Raw genomic sequence first — 15,030 nt, 5'->3', positions numbered from 1 at the left:
GATTTTGATCGATCCAGCTTGAGAGAGATGCCCACCCATCACTGGTCCAGTTGACTATATACATTGTTCAAACACTGCTGCAAGGGCATTTAGGAGGGGACTCTGAGAGGAGTTCGATAAAAGCAATTAGGACAGCCAAAATAGTCTCCACCATATGAAACTGAACAGGTTTCTGTGTCATCACTGGTCACTTGAATTTCTACATTTTACAATTGTCAGTTTATATTCTTTGGCCATTTACTAATGGTGAGTTCACTTACTTCTTACTAACTTGATAGTGCTATTTATTAAATATATTATCCCCTTTCCACATATTGCAAATTATCCACTGGATACCTTTTCATTTTCTTTACAGTACTATTACTATAGCTTCTATTACTATTATTCTGTAGGGTTCTCATTTAAGATTAAGTAAATTTTACTTGATATAATGTTCAGAATAAAGAAACTGCCAAATAAACAATAGCTGGTATTTTTTTCTCACATGACCAGAAGGGCCTTCTACCTCCAATATTTAGATTATCTGCCCATTATTTTACTGTTTTGTATTTTACATTCAATTTTATATTCACATCTAATTATTTTCGTGTATGGTTATGAAGGAGAGATTTCACCTAATTACATTTGATTATCCAAATGTCTCCAACACTATACATAGAATTATAATTTATGAAGTATATCTGAGTCCGTTTGAGGGCACTTTATTATACTCCATTTTTGACAAATACTATTCTGTTATAAAACAGTAAGTTTTTATCTAAGTATTCTTTGTCATTTCATACAGCAAGTTTTCTCTCATTTTTCTTCTAATTCTTTGTTGACTAATACATTTTTTCCACATTAGCTTTACTTTATAAAATTATCTTTCCCCCATTCCAAAATATACCTAAGAAATTTTTACTTAAGTTCTAGAGTGAAGATTTTATGTCGTTTTAACCCTGTCTTTTTATCCAAAAGCATTTTATTTATTTATAACTATAATTATAATTTCCACCAGGGAAAAACAGTCTTTCTTTCCACCTTCCAAGTCTCACTTGAGTACTTCCGATTTGCAGATTCTAAGGAAGACTGACTTGGGAAAGGGATTTAGGGATTGTAGTTTCTGACCTCTCCTTGGCAATATGTAAGAGGGTAGCTGCCAATTTATTTTCAGATAATTCAGCACATGAGGCATCTTTCTATGATCAATGATTTAGGGGGATAACTCAAATATTTCCTGAGTATGAATTTTGTTCACTGTTGGTTTGCTATAAATACCACATTACAAAAGCTTCATTCTAATCTTTATTTCCATGTTTACTAAGATTTTTTTTACTAAAAATAAATGTTGAATTATACCAAATGTCTCCCCCGTCTTTAAAATCTCTCCTCCTCTGGCTACAATGACTCCATTCTCTCCTTTTTCCTTCCTCTTTCTTGATCCACCCTTTCACACTATCCTGTTCATTCTCCATTTTCCTTTTTAACATCTGTGTTACCAAGGATTTCATCCTTGGTTTGCTTTCCATGCACATTCACCATTACTATAGTTTCTGTGTGCCTAGCCAAGTTTTACTGAACTCTAAACATAACTCAGCTCTCCATTAAGCTTCTCTTCAAACTCTGTCATAGGATGAGGTCTTTATTTTTTGCTGCAAATCACTTGCTCTTCTTTTATTTCCTGGCTCTACTAAAATCAAGAATTCACCAAGAAGTTTTTGTAGCTCAGTTACAGACAAAAACACCTACCCAATGGCTGGAAACATTAGCGTAACACTTACCCTCTTCTGTATCCAATAAATCACAATTTTCCTTACAAATGTAGTCTGAATATGCTTTCCCTACTATCTTTATTCAAAATCTCACTGTCCCTACTTAAGGTTTTATTGCAGCAATTTCCTAAGAGCTCTATCTCCTCTGCACATCACTCTCACTCACCTAATATATATCTCATACCGGAGATATCTTTCACACATGCAAAATGGATCCTGTGTTTTCCTTATTCAAAAACTCTCTTGACTTGCTATCAGTACCAGGATGAAATTCATGCTTATTAACTACATATTAAAGGCACTAAAGAATCTGAATCCTTCCTTAATTGACAAAAGCTCCCTCTGGTTATATGTTCTATAGCCATTGCTCCACACTGACTCATTCTATTTTACATTTCAATAATGTGTCCCTCCCTTTTTGGCCATAAATGAATCTGCTCCTTCAAGATTATGTTAAAAATAAACACCTCTCTGAAGTCTTTCTGACCCTCTAGATATAGTCTTTTCCAAATTCCTTTTTTCATTTACCTGATTTTATTTTCATCATTTGTTTATATGTTTGACTTCTTCACTAGACTATGAGTGCTGAGGCCATGGAAGTCTAGTGCCTTCTCTATGTCTCTGCGACATGGCAAAATTTAAGTGCTCAATAAGCATCTGATAACTAAATATACATGATATATGTATGTTTTGAAGATGTGCAACCTATTTCAAGCATTAAGCTTAGTTAAGAAAATGTGAAGAAGGAAAACTGACAATTCAGAAAGCCAACAACTTTTACACCAAGGGCTATCACCTGCGGCCAGATGACTTAAGTCATGAGATAATTGAATGGGAGTTAAAAGGTCGAAATAAAGTATATAGTCTTTTCTGTCTCCAGCCTCCCTGAATTTGAGTTTCCATCTATACAATAAACACAACAACATTCTTCCTATTTATCAAAATCATTCTGACAATTAAATGAGGCTGTGTGTAGGGAAGTTCCTTTAAGTTGGGAAGAGATATACAAAAATAAATTATTCTTGTTACTCTAAATTTAATCATGTAAGTCAATCTTTTATTTTTTTTAAATTCTTCAGTTGAATCAGTTTTTATAGAAGAAAACTATGGATCTCATCTGTCAGTACTCCCTCAGCTTATAGCCTAATAAACAAATTAAGAGCTAATCATATATCCACATGAGATAGTGAAAGAATGTATCCTCAGTTTTAGTTTAATCAAAACATACTTAATCAGAAACAGAATATATTCTAGACACTTTTCAGAGAATGTAATAAACTTTATAATACCAGTTCTTTCAAAAATTTTTAAAAAATAATTTACTACTGGTCTGGGATGTATAGCCAATGTAACAAACTTATGGTTACCAAAAGGGAAAGTTGGGGAGGAGGGAAAATTAGGAATTGGGGATTAACATATACACACTACAATATATAAAACAGATAACTAACAAGAACCTACTGTATAGCACAGGGAACTCTACTCAATGTTCTGCAACAACTTAATGGGAAAATAATCTGGAAAAGAATGAATATATGTACATATATAACTGAATCACTTGCCATACATCTGAAACTAAAAACAACACTGTAAAGGAATGATACCCAGTTTAAGTCCAAAGGAGAAAGACAAACACCATATGATATCACTTATATTTGGAATCTAATATACAGCTCAAATGAACCTATCTACAGAAAAGAAACAAAACTCATGGACTTGGAGAACAGACTTGTGGTTGCCAAGAGGGAGGGACTGGAAGTTTGGGGTTAGTAGAAGCAAATTATTGCATTTGGAATGGATAAGCAATGAGATTCTGCTGTATAACCCAAGGAACAATATCTGATCACTTCTGATGGAACATGATGGAGGATAATGTGAAAATATATAACTGGGTTACTTTGCTGTACAGCAGAAATTGACAGAACACTGTAAATCAACCATAGTAAAACAATTTTAACTGTAATAACCTAAAAAAAAACACTAGATACACATAAAGTGTAAATACTAAAATAAATTATGTCTTTATCATTATATGAAATTAATATATTTGTATCCTAGAAAGGCCAAGAAATGCTGCTCAGAATCTATTATGATTAGTAAGAGATTCAACTAAGAGGCTGGATATAAGACAAATACCTTGAAAAATGCAATTTATCAGCAATGACAATAGATATTATATGGGAAAGGGTTCATTTTATACTTTAAACCAAATGGTTAGCATACATTTGGTCCATACCATAAGGTCCTTGATATTTGCTGGACTACCTGGTTATGTCCAAAACATCCATGGAGACATGTGGTCCACACCAAAAGGTCCTTGATATTTAGTCCTGTCCAAAACCTTCTTGCATGGACCAAATATGAGCATAGGCATTATAGATAGTACCAATTTCTAGGACCTTTTGGCATGAACCACACACCTTATGGACCAAAAGTCTTAGAGATGTTTTGAACAGGACAAAATGGCCTATAAGAAACTAAACATATAAAATAGTTAGAAATATGCCAATTTAGAGAAGAAACAATTCTACAAAACTTTTAAGTAGAGAAATATGCAATGTTCCTAAATGGAGTGCTGAATAAAAGAGATGCCTTTTGTAAATAAAATTACAACAATCTATCCTAAACAAAAGCTCAATTTTGAGGGGTTGGCAAGAGGCAGAATTTGACAAAATAACTCAAATTATTCTGAAAGAATATCAAATGAGACCAATTAGAATCTTTTTCTTTACAAAGAAATTTGATGAACTTGCTTTAGCAAGTATTAAAACATATTACACAACTACATTAATAAAGTAAAGCAGTACTTCTATAAGAATAGGCTAATCCTAGTTGAGAATAGTGGGAAAAAGTGTCACACAGATAACTGCTTTAATAATACATTCTCTCTGAGATTTGCCAATTTCCTCTGGCAATTTTCTCTTACCTTCTTATACATTGGTCTACCATTTTGTATTCATCTGGCTCATATAAAATTGTCAATATTCCATTATTTTTATGGCAAATTTATATATCTATTGAAGTTCTTCATTCTTGAGTATTGCAATTAGTATTTTACCTATCTGTCTCACACGGTGTTTCCTTAGTCAGAAAACTTTAAAAACTTTATTCGTGTATCACTAGCACCTAGGCAGTACCTCACCCATTATAAGAGTATAAAAAATTTTAGTTAAGTAAATACTTCAAATTTTTTTTTTAAATTGTGTGACTCTAGCATGGGAGCATACCATTTCTTTTTTTTTTTTTTTAATTGGAGTATAGTTGACTTACAATGTTGTCTTTGTTTCAAGTATACTGTAATGAATCGGTTATATATTATTTTCCCATATAGGTTATTATAAAATATTGAGATTTCCCTGTGCTATACAGTAGGACTTTGATGCTTATATATTTTATATATAGTAGTGTGTATATGTTAATACCAAACTTCTCATTTATCCCTCCCTTTCCTTTTGATGTAAAATTGGTATTTAATAATTGTTAACACAGAAAATTACAAATTGTACTAAATGAATTAGTTTGTGAAAGATGCATTTAAAATGGAAGTTAAATTTTACAGCCCAAACTTGGATCACAAATTCCCACAAATATGCCTGGATACTGGTTTGATACACTATAAATGCATGTCTTTTTAACCTTAGTATTAATTTTTTTAAAAAGGAGAGGATCTTAATCATTTTCCAATCACAACCTAAAAAGTGATCTATGTGAAAGTACCTGTAATGAATCAGTCAATAAAATGAAATGCTATTGTAGAAAAGATATACTTCCTAGAGCACTATCATCTTGCTGGCCATTCTCTCTATTCTGAAAAATTTTTAAGTCAGTTATAGGCACCAACATAAAAAAGAGAAAGACTCCCTGGGACATTGGGTGACAGTGTTACAAGGCTACAAGGTACAATCTCAGTCTGGTGAGAAAGGGCTATGTTTCTTTAGCTTTCTTTATATTGTGCCCAACCCAAGGCAGTGGACATGAGGATGTTTTTAGGGCAACACTGAGCAAAATTAACCTGTGAAATGTTTTCTGCCTTCTGTAGTTCAATTTTATAAATAATTTTTTAAATTTTAAAATATGAGCCAATATTACACCTCAGTTTTAACTGCATTTTAATTTAAATATTTTTAGTATGATGCAGCTATAAAATGATTGCTATAGTATAAATGATACATTCTAGAATAAGTGCCACATTTACAGGTGAAAAGTTTCTTTCTGTGAGCATTTAGAAACCTTGAATGAGGCAGATTCTAAGCTTCAGCCTTATTCTCAAATTATGCTGCTGTTAAAAGTTCTTTTCAGAGTGAAAAAGTCAAACTTACAACCTTGAAATCCATGTCTCTCCCCCTATTTTAACTCTAATATTCTGATGCTCACAGTACTTCTGTCTTCTGGAAGGTGAAAAGGAGTTGTTGAGGAGGAAATTCTTAAAATTAACAACCCCCAAACCCTAGACCTTGAGCCTACGAATACGAAAGAATACTGTTGCCAAATTGACACCAGTCACAAAAGACTTTGAAAATTAATTCAAAAAGAGTTTGCACATGTTGTCAAATCCCTGAATAATATTGCCCTGATCCAAGTAAGCCATTATGGAGGAGTCGGAAATCTCCTATAACAAGCAAATGATTATGGGTGGAATGAGCTGAATTGATTGAAGCAGACATTTGACATCTGGGCATATTTTCCCAGGCCTTGAATCAAAAGATAGTTCATGTTTTTTGGAAATCCAACTACTATTTCCTGCAAGAACTTTCCCTCCAGCAGATTTACCATGGAGGGTGGGCAAGCTAAGACCATCTCTATTCAGCATGGAACGTGGTAAAATTACACTGTGAATTTTCCACACTCACATTTTTAAAGTGTATATGTAATCATATATAGGTAATCAGATCAGAGGAGAATTACAGTCCTGCTTCTTCATTGTCTGCAAGATGACAACAGTGGTTTACACACAAAGTACTGACACATAAAACTCAGATCTTCTTTTAGCACTCCCAAAAAATAGGCACAAAAATGATTTTTGTCATCAACCATATTCTACATGTTTCTGCCAACATACAACTTTTTCAGAGATTTATCTCATCATCCACTGAAAAGTGGAGCAAAAGAATAAATAAAAACTTACTAAAATATCTGGCAAGCTTACAGTGGCCAACCTGCGGCCATCTCCTATGATCTTTGCATGATCAGTAAAGAGTAATGTAGTCAGTAAGTCCAAAAAAAGAAAAAATATGCTTGGGCTTTGAAATTCAGATAAGGTGGTTTTATGGTTTTAATTACATTGTAATAACTACATAGAAGTAAATATAATCTTCCTGTTTTAAGTTAGGTGAACATCTGTCATAAATAATTCCAATGCTCTTTCTTTTGTAAACTAATTACACAATAGACCCTATAAATTCATGGAGTGTTAGGATGCAGAATTTAATTACACAATTCACTTAAGCAAAGTTTTACTCTTGCTTCAGCACAGTTCACAATTCTCTTTCACAGAACGTAGCAAGAATGCATTACAAAATGCCCATGTTGATTTCAGGTTAGAAAGAAAGGTAAAGAAAAGCTTCCTGACAACTTTCCTACCTCTGTCTCTTAACCTAAATAAGATGAACTAGTGTCATTTATTCTGAACAGAGGTTAAAGTAATCACATAATACAGGTGCACTATTTTTAAATCACTTAACTTGTAAGTGATGTGCTTTTTGGAATTCTGTAGGAATCATAAGCAAGAACTCATTTATTCACTTATTACCCATAAATCAATACTCATTCATCATCTACTGTATGGCAGAAAAAAATATTATATGCTAGAACTATAAAGAAATACAGAAATTCTCATTATGTTGAGACAAACAATAGAGATTATTAGAATATGTTCTAAAAGACATAGATATATATGTTCTGGGACCCCAGAGAAGCTACTCCTAGAGGGAGTCAAAAGAATGAAAGGTAACATTATGAGGCACATCTTCCAGTTGGTTGCAAGGAGCAGAGACTCAGTATTGTGTTGAGCCTGAGAGGTTTTTTGTTTGTTTGTTTTGGGATGGAGCACATTAACTACAAGCCCAAGGTGCCAACTCTCTTCTCTGTACTTTTCCAAGGGATTCATACCCTGATGACTGCTTTGTCTTCCTGCTTCATGGCCCTCTCTGTGCTCTCAGTTCTCTTACTACAGGCTGACCATTTATTACTAAATAGCAATCCTGTCCATATTTTCTAGTCTAGCTTCTACAGGTCACAAGTATTGGACCAAATCCTTCACACAAGTCCACTTCATAACCATTAGCCAATCTGAAGACAGATTATTTTGGATTTTAGTCCACCCTTGATCAAAGCAATAGCAACTCTTATACAAGAACCATTAATATAATGTTGTTGTGTAGAGTACTAAGGAGCAGGGCAATTTTTCCCAGAAAGGCAAGTTGAAGGCAGTAGGCATTGAAAACCTTGCAATTCTAAAGTATGAATACAAATTTGCTGTGTAAGTAAGGTTAGAAATATCATGAGAAGCAACACTGTCTACATGGATATGAAGATATAATAATAATGATAATAACTACCAGTTATGAAAACTCTACTATGCTTTAGTTACTATGATAAGTTCTTTACATATATCAAGACTAATGCTGAAAATAACTATGTGAATCATGACTGTCATTCCCATTGAAGAGAAGATAAAATAGATTTTCAGAGAGGTTAGGTAGTTTGCTCGAGGTTAAGTAGCTCATAATTGCCAAATCCAGGATTTGAATCTGGATATACCTGCCTGCCAAAATCTGTGTCTTTCTACTGCCCCATGCTGTTCTTTGCAGTCTTGAAAGAACCTGGGACATTTCTGTGATTACAGATGTGGCTATGATGAGTATAGGAGAAAGTTAAACTAGAATAATAAAAGTGGGTTTGGAACAACTTATATATATATGATGATTACACTAATAGTTTGCCATTGTCCTATACAAGATCTCCCTGGAAAGTGACAGGACAAGGTGGACAGATATTCGAAGCAGAGAGACATAGGAGGCAGGTGAATTATAGTTTAAAAATACAACTTGAATGTCTGAAGTAAAGCAGCTGCCATGAGGCAATTTGAAGGGGAAAATGATTTGGAGATTTTGGAAGTAAAGGGAAGCAAAGAAAAGTGGAGGAAATGTTAACATTCATGGGGCAGGGAAGACAAGCAGATGAAAGAACCTGAATAAGAGTATCCAGCAAGAGAGGAAAGAACACATCACGGAACCCAGGTGGGGAAAGCGTTTCAAGACAGTGGTGTTGAATGATGTAGAGTGCTCCATTGAAATAAGGACCTAAATGGAAATGTGGTAGCAAAAAAAAATCTACTTCCCGTAAGGCTGATTAGAAAGCATTAAGCAAGAGAAATGCTAAAAAGTCCTTGCAATTATCCCTCCCACACACAGTATTCAGGAAAAAGAAAAATTTCCTTCTCAGAGTCAAGGTTATTTGTGTAGAAATTACTGATGCTTCAGAAATGGAAATCTTCTCCAGAGCAATACAACAACTGAAGGTAAGCTCCATGAAAGGAGTCTATCAAGGCACAGCTTCCAGACCAGTTTATCTCATTCCAGGCTAAGGGTCATTCAGGTCCAAATTTCATGTATTTTCTCTCCAAAAGTTATTGTATCTTAACTCTCCAAATTAATTGTGAACATAACTAACCTTCTGGTTCCAAAAGCTTCCAGAATATTATTCAAATGATGGAATACTTGGAACTTGCTATTTTATTGATTAAAAGAACAAATGGCTATTTCAGTGCATTATTCTTTGTTATTCTTATCATACAGAGTAAAACTATAGGACATTTTAAATTTCAAATCCTTCATATACTATATCCCTCCATGTGGGGTGTTGGGAGGATGAAGAGGGACTAAGGTAGCCATTAATGCTGGTCCACTAAATACTGATGTCTCTCCCTCCAGAAACATGGCAGGATTGTGACTGTCTGCTTTCTTACAGTTGTGTATGGCCATATGACTTACCTCAGCAAATGAAATGGGACAAATGGCAGTCTGGGTGTATAGTAGTACATTATTCACCATGCTCTTGCTTTCCTCTGTCACAGCAACTGGCCGGTTCCAAGGGATCACTCTCTCAGTCTGAGATCTAAGCAAGAAGAATAACATGGACCAGAATCTCCAATCAATTCATGATGGACAAACACACAACCTGATCAAGAATAACTTCTGTTGTTTAAAGCCATGAGATATGGGTGTTTGTTACTACAAGTAATCTAGTTTGCCTGAATGTGTATCCATAGTGTGTGTAGTCTGTGCAGCAGTGAGAAAGATGTGGCAGAGTAGAAAGAAAGAAGTTTGGAGAGAATTTCACCATCACAAACAAAACTCATAATTAGAGCTGACTTTATTCATGAAAAATAAGTTCTGAATGAATAGGCATGTGGGAATAGGAGGGGAAAACACACAGGACAGTCCAGTATATAAGTGGCTCAGGCAAGGCTACCTGTAATCATTCACCTTTGGTAGCCACCACAGTACTAGCTGTATTCAGAGAGACTTGTAACACTGTGTGTTATGACCAGCTGGAAACAAGAATGAAATGATTCATCTTGCTCAAAGATGACACATGGTAAAACCATGGAGAAGTAGCAGTCCTGATAGATTTGATGCTGTGGATCTGGAACACCAGGAATTGTGCTTAGGGCCTGTTAATTCTCCCACATTCAATTGATTTTTATCAGCTAGTAAGGGTAAAGTTTACGCTGGAGCCTCAATATTGGCAAGAATTTGTTTTAAGACAAAGGCAGTACTATTTTCATCACATGGTTAAAAATATACACATTGGTTTGGCAATTTCTTAGTTGTATACGGGTGCAATGCGTTTTAAAATTCTGTGAATTCTGAAGGCTAGTATCTTTTTAAAAACTTTGGAAGAAAATTGTAAATTTAGAAAATTTCGTGTTAATGCTTAAGGAAGTTCATATATTTAATACCAGGAGTAATGAAATGAAATAAACGTTGAAAAAGAGTTATTAAATAGGATAAATATATATATGGCAAAATATTTTAATGATTCTAATAATTACATATATTAAAAAAACTTATGCAAACAAAATATTTGCCTCCAGAAGTATGAGTTTTTTGTTATCTTATTGCTTATCTATTTTCTGAACATAAATTGCCTGTGGAAAAATCAGATTTGCTTAAACAAGAAAATAGTATAAATGGGCTATTGAGAATATTTTAATAAGAGAAAACTATTCTTTTAGAAAAATTGAACATAGGCTGCATTGCTGCTAGAAGGGAAAAAAACGTAATAATATATGAAAGGTTTATAAGGTAATTTGTAATTTGGGCTACAGCAACTACCAAAGTTTTAGAGGCAAATGTTCCAAATTCATTTGAATGTGACTATATTAGTCCTGTAGCATACTGCAAGAGCTTCAGTACATCCAAATAGTGAAATATTTGGTTTGTACTTGATAGAATTATCCAGAATTATCTTTAAACCCCATGTGCTATATGTAAAGGAAATTTGTCTCAGGTTGTTTCATACATTGAACTTTGAGTTAAGAAGCCCTTGAAACAGAAATAGTTTTCCCCATAATTTATAGCCCAAGTTCTTATAATCTTCTCCTTCTCTTTACTAGCCCCCTCCTTCCAAATTTTTTAATCTGCACCTCAAATATTGACATGATTTATTTGAAATGATAAGAAAAAAGTACTCTAGAGTGCCAAGGTAATTCATGAGTCCTGAGTTGAATAGCCAAAAGTCCATTTTTCTACTGCTACAGAAATGTATCTAAGTAATATATTATATGTATACATACATACATATTACATTTATATAGTATACATACACACACATGCACATATTTTTTTTCAGCTGTACATGTGGTATACAGGGGTTGAACCCATGACATAGCAATGACCCAAGCCACAGCAGTGACAATGCTGGATCCTTAACCACTAGGCTACCAGGAAACTCTGATATATATAAAATACATATACACACACATACACATATATATTTAAATATATATTTAAATCTACATTTCATTTATATATATTTAACATATATTACTTATATTAGATATGTTTGAATATAAAGATATACTAAATATGAGATGTACCAATAATATATTATACTAGATAAATATTTAACATTAGAATATATTTATAAGCATGATGGATCACAATTAACCTAGAACAATGTTTGGTATATGATGGGCATCCAGTATACATTTGTTGAACAAACTTTAAATCCATTAATTCATTCATATCTATGAAAAAGGAATCTTTTGATATCAAATAGCTACCTGAAGATATCTAAAAAATAAAACTATTACTGCTATGAAACATTGTTAAACATTATGAAAGGACTACCCATATGTTAATGCAAACATTGGGAGATTCCTATTAATTTTAAAGGACTGTGGGGATAGACATTCAAAATAGTGATCTTAAATGTCCATCAACAGAGAATTAGATAAAGATGTAGTACATATCAACAATGAAATATTACTCGGCCATAAAAAAGGAATGAAATTATGCCACTTGTAGCAACATGGATGCAACTAAAGAATATCTTACTAAGTGAAGTTTAAGATAGAGAAAGACAAATAGCATGAGTCACTAATAAGTAGAATCTAATAAAAATGATACAAAATAACTTACAAAATAGAAACAGACTCAGATTTTAAAATCAAATTTATGGTTAGCAAAGAGGAAATGCAGTAGGAAGGGATATATTAGGGGGTTGGGATTGACATCTGTCGATTTTCTATTGTACAGCATGGTGACCATACATGTATAGATGACTATGACTATTTCTAAAGCTTCATATCTTCCTTTCTCTTTACATTTTGGCCACACTAGTATATTCTAGGTTTCATTTATGTGTCATTCAGACTCACACTAAGAATGTGGTGCATGTTTTTCTTCCTAATGGAATTCCATCTCCACTATATTTATGTCAATTGATCCTACTTAGCTGTCAGTTTAATCATTATCTCCTCACTTTCCTTACCTTCCCAACTAGGTCAAAACCTTCCATATATACATTCAGAGCACCAGATATTGGTCATTGACGGTACTTTGCAATTTTACATTTAATTTTATGATTATTTAGTTAACATCTTTCACTGTGACAATAAATTCCATTAGAGCAAGGACTATATTTGGTTTCTTCACTACTAGATTTTAACTTATTACACTCTAGGTATGTAATTAATATTTGTTAAAGAAATAACTGAAGGGGAATTCCCATTGTGGCTCAGTGGTAATGAACCTGACTAGTATCCAAGAGGATGCAGATTTGATTCCTGGCCTTGCCCAGTGGATTAAGGATCCGGCATTGCCATGAGCTGTGGTGTATGTCACAGATGTGGCTCAGATCTGGTGTTGCCATGGCTGTGATGTAGGCTGGCAGTTGCAGATCTGATTCAACACCTAGCCTGGGAAATTCCATATCCCTCTGGTGTGGCCCTAAAAACCAATAAATAAATAAATAAATAAATAAATAACTGAAGGAAAGTCTCCATCTTAACACAGATTGTCAACTACTCAGAACATTTTTCAGCCTCTTTATTTACAGATTATACACATTCATATGATTTCCTTGTTCATTTACTTACCATAACCCTCTAGAAAAATACAACACATTATGCTATTAAAATCTGAAATACACAAAAACAATAACTGCATCTGTCAAAATTACGATTTAACAGCTCAACTATGGAATTTTTAATGTGAAAAAAAGCTAATGATTTTAAACAAGTTTTACTTTGGCATGTTTAACTGGAAGGAGAGAAGATAGGAACTTTGAGTTCATACAAAGTACCAGAGATTGTGCCGGGTTTCATGTATTTTCTTACAATTACATTTAATTGTGCCATGTAGGTATATTTTCATAATTTTATAGATGAGGAAACTGAAGCTCAGAGAATTTAAGCATTTTGTTCAAAGTTGTATGACCAGTAACTGACCAGTTCACATTGCTCATTAGAATCATATAATTCTAAAGTTCTTACCCTGAAAAAGAATGAAGATTTTTCTGACAAGACACAATCCAAATAACTCTGAAACAATGAAAATTACAGGCCTAGCCCCATCACTTAGTCTTCCAAACACGATACTCTATTTTTCACTTGGGTCATTTCATCTGGCAAAATATATTAAGCAATTACAACATACTCGGAGTCATAAGACCTATTTAGCAAACAGAGAAGGGAAAGAATGAATGGCCACCAAATTTTGGTTTACAAGCAATATCCTTTCTGTGACCTGTATTCCTATTCATTAACATATGGTTTAAATTTTGGCTTTCCTATGAGTTGTAGTCAAAGTACATTCAATACATGTTAAGTAAAAATTAGTGTCTCCTCTATTCAAATGCTTCAATGGGAAGAAAGTGTTTTAATGAGATCCAAGAGAGGCAAACTCACTGAATTTTCTAGTTTTCATACTGCGGCACTTTTATATATATATATGCTTAGCGATATGGACAGTTTCAGGAAAACTGTTATTTTCTTACTGCTATTTTCCAAAACCTTCTGTTCCTATTGAAAACTAAAAATGAGTTATGCAAGAAAAATAGTGGCATATCCACTACACTAAAAGGAAAAATTCTGCACCAAGTCACACAATACTATCAATATCTCCACATTCTAAAAATGATAGTTTGAATCATAGAACAAATGATGCTCAGTCAATATATAACATTAACTTTTGAGTTAAAAGATAAATAATATTGCATTTTCTTATTTTTTAAAACTACAGACCATACATGAACCATGAAAGATGGAAAATAAAAGCTGTACTTGTAAAGAGATTATAGGAAATAACTTCTAGGGAGGATCTAGTTCAATAATAGGGATGTCTCCAGTAAAACAATCAAAACTGGCCAAAAAAATTTTTTTTAATCATTTAATGTTGCCTTTTAATGGAAATTGTTACAAAGTACTTTGGACAAGTAAGCAAATGCTACTTTCTCCCTTTTCTTTTCACAGGTATTACTCCCGCCATGTTTTTTTGTTTGTTTGTTTGTTTTGTTTTTTTGTTTTTCATTTCTAAGTCCATCTCAGACTCTGTTTCCAAAAGAACTTAAACTGTAACAGCTGGCACTGGAAGTAATCCATAAAAGTAAAATAGAATTTATGGACTAGGTCATTTAGTGTCTGGTTAATAATGAGAACACCAAACCCAACAGTGAATTATGCTCAATTGTCCCTTGCACAAGATGACCATACTTGCTGTTGATCTGCCTATGGACAGGAATTTAGTGGCAAGATGCCATAATGGAGTCATAA

General features: G+C 33.5%; 1 long non-coding RNA gene across 7 annotated transcripts in view; it reads right to left on the bottom strand.

Moving 5' to 3' along the window:
- Positions 1-15,030, bottom strand: part of LOC102161640 (uncharacterized) — a 729,975-nt gene that overhangs the window by 392,948 nt on the left and 321,997 nt on the right. For all 7 annotated transcript variants that reach the window (XR_014831266.1, XR_014831259.1, XR_014831258.1 and 4 more), the window contains one exon: positions 9,743-9,866. This is a non-coding gene — a long non-coding RNA (uncharacterized LOC102161640). The remainder of the gene's footprint in view (positions 1-9,742; positions 9,867-15,030) is intronic.

This window comes from Sus scrofa, chromosome 16, assembly GCF_054392235.1.
Source record: "Sus scrofa isolate SSC_HxYL_T2T_F1_AM1 chromosome 16, Sscrofa_HxYL_maternal_Yorkshire_Landrace_v2.0, whole genome shotgun sequence".
In the NCBI taxonomy this organism is placed as follows: domain Eukaryota; kingdom Metazoa; phylum Chordata; class Mammalia; order Artiodactyla; family Suidae; genus Sus; species Sus scrofa.
The sequence above is the reverse complement of the archived record's forward strand: the minus strand, read 5'-3'. Positions and strand labels throughout refer to the sequence as shown.